This window comes from Rosa chinensis, chromosome 2 (assembly GCF_002994745.2).
Source record: "Rosa chinensis cultivar Old Blush chromosome 2, RchiOBHm-V2, whole genome shotgun sequence".
NCBI classification, from domain to species: Eukaryota; Viridiplantae; Streptophyta; class Magnoliopsida; order Rosales; family Rosaceae; genus Rosa; species Rosa chinensis.
Genome location: NC_037089.1, coordinates 71,248,400 through 71,250,945, shown reverse-complemented (window position 1 = coordinate 71,250,945; position 2,546 = coordinate 71,248,400). Strand labels below are relative to the sequence as shown.

The following is a 2,546-nucleotide window of genomic DNA, read 5'->3' as shown; positions in this document are numbered from 1 at the left end:
CGTGTGTCTACTGTACAATATATGATGGATTTTTGTCAAGGCACTGGTCAAATTAAATTGCATTGACTAATATGAACATTGAGATTATCACACATCCCTGATATCTTGAGCTTATAATAAGCAAAGTTGAAAGCACTATTGTGTTATTCCTCAGATTTATTGTAACCTCTTTAGTTCCCATTGAAACTAAATGTTTCTTAATCCGATTATCTAGGAACTTGATGTTCCTTAAGAGGTTGTTATAAATGAACAAAAATTGAAATCTCAAGTTTCTTGTATCTCCAATTATATGAGGGCCTGAAGTCCATCCTCTTTATGACCACACATTTATATGTGACACAGAACTTGAGGTTCTCCACGTGATAAAGTTACTCTATTATTATGGATTATAGTTTTCAACTTGAAATTTCGGGTATATTATTTTTGGCCAATAGTTCAAAATGAAGTTGGTCCATTCCAATTATCAGTATTTCACAATTAATGTTCACTGAAGCTAAGGTAACAACTAGGCCTGGCCCTGGTACCGTTACCGGGTTTTTGGGGCTGAACCGACTACCGACCAGAACAGGTTGGTTTGCTGAAATGCAGTACCACTACCGTACCAAAAAAATTGGTACCGAAACTGTCGGTTACCTACTTTCTGGTCGGTATAATTCCGGTTAAGGCCCAACCGAAATGGATGAATAGGCCTACTATTGATTGGTATTTTTTCAGCCCAATTATTCATTCTTGCCTGTTTTAAGCCCAATTTTTCTGATCAGTTTTTACCACATGCCTAATACTGAATACTCAACTCTTTCAGCAATTTTCTGAATAATGCCTCTTCATCAAGTCTATTCCTCACCTTCTTATGGAGATGTGAGTTGTAGACTTGATGTTTTCCTCTTTCAGACTTTCTCCTATATTTAAAAATGTTCCAGTTCTACATGACAATTTACAAGTTCACAAATCATATGCAACTGATTTCTGAGTCTAAAACTACTTAAGTATTACATAACTTCAAATAGGAACTAGAAATCTTGAAACAAACAAAAATATGTAGATGGTTTGATGATTCCAATCACTTAACAAAAAACACAACAATATATCTTTGAACTGGAGGTTTGCACTGCAGCATATCCAAATCTTCAAGTAGACTCCAATCCCTTAACAAAAAAAAACCCAACAACTATATCTTCGTACTGATGCTTGCACTTTGCAGCATCCAAATCTTCAAGCAGTAGTTGTTGTGGAAGAGTTCGCACCTCCCAAATGTAGCCTAGGAGGTTCTGCAAAGTAAAAACCACAAAAATAAAAATAGCCAAGTCAATAATCAGTATAGTCATAAGTTGATGAAAAATAAAAACATGCAAGTTAATGTTACTAGATTATAACCTTTTTGCAGTTCTTTTAGATCACTATACAAGGTATGCTCATCCTTTATTGGTTTTGAATAGAAATTAGGTTGCTCAACCCTCAACCAATTCAGAAGTACTCAAAAACAACAATTTATGAAAAATGTCACAAACTAATAAAGCCATCGAAGAAGATCACTTACTTCACTCTATCAAAGTTCAGACTCATTCGTTTCCCCCCATCTTGGCCTGTACAACAATCACACACATTAATGATTAATTTACATTCAGCATCTCACAAATTAGAATTACCCAAAACAAAATAATCAATCTTTCCTTTAATTCTAAAATCATAATTCAATCATTTCAAACAAAACCATTCATAATTTATCATTAACCCACAGGCTTTACAATGTAGATTCAAATTTCATGGAATCTAACAGTGACTAACCTTTGCATTTTTGCAATCCCAAAACAAAGGATTTTCCTAGCAAGACACAGATTAACATATATATTAGATAACCACACAACCAATCAATTTAAAAAATATATACAGATTATGTTTGTTTTCAGACAAATTAGATAAGACTAAGAGAAGCTAGATTTTACCTAATTCGTTGTGCGAAGAACCGCCTTTTCAACACCTTATAAGCCTCTGAACCACCACTTGAACCAAGGAACTGATCTAGGATTTTTTAGGGTTTTCGAAAATCAAACGATATGGGTTGAAATTTATGTTAGTGAGGTTTGCATCTTGCTTAGATTGTGTTTTTGGGACTGGAATTAGGGGTGGAATCAACAAATTGGGGCTGGGTTCTGAGAGAAAGAGAGGCTGAGAGAATGCCAGAATGATGTCGCGAGAGAGGGAGAGAGAGAGAGGGTCGAGAGGCTGCTTTCGGGAATGAGATCCCTAACTGACCCCCTTAGGGTCTTTCCCACTTTCGACTCAGATCCAATGGCTTAAACTGATTGTTGATATACATCAACGGTTAATAACACACCTACTAATAAAAATAATAAAAAATAGTTAAAATCTATCCTATTCGGTCGGTTCGGCAATACCAAACCTCCTCTATTTGCTAAACCGCTACCGAGCCGATTATCAACATTCGGTACGGCATTACCTCACCGCACCTCCGGCTGCCGTTTTGGTCGGCACCGACTCCACCGGTTTCCTGTTGGTTCCGGCAGGTTCGGCATTTCAAGCCAGCC

General features: G+C 36.5%; 1 long non-coding RNA gene across 1 annotated transcript; it reads right to left on the bottom strand.

The window, feature by feature from the left end:
- Positions 1–1,406: 1,406 nt before the first annotated feature.
- On the bottom strand, positions 1,407–2,218 carry LOC121051151. Its single transcript, XR_005805282.1, has 3 exons — positions 1,944–2,218; positions 1,786–1,821; positions 1,407–1,583 (listed from the first exon to the last, which is right to left on the bottom strand). It is a non-coding gene; the product is annotated as an uncharacterized LOC121051151 (long non-coding RNA).
- Positions 2,219–2,546: the final 328 nt, after the last annotated feature.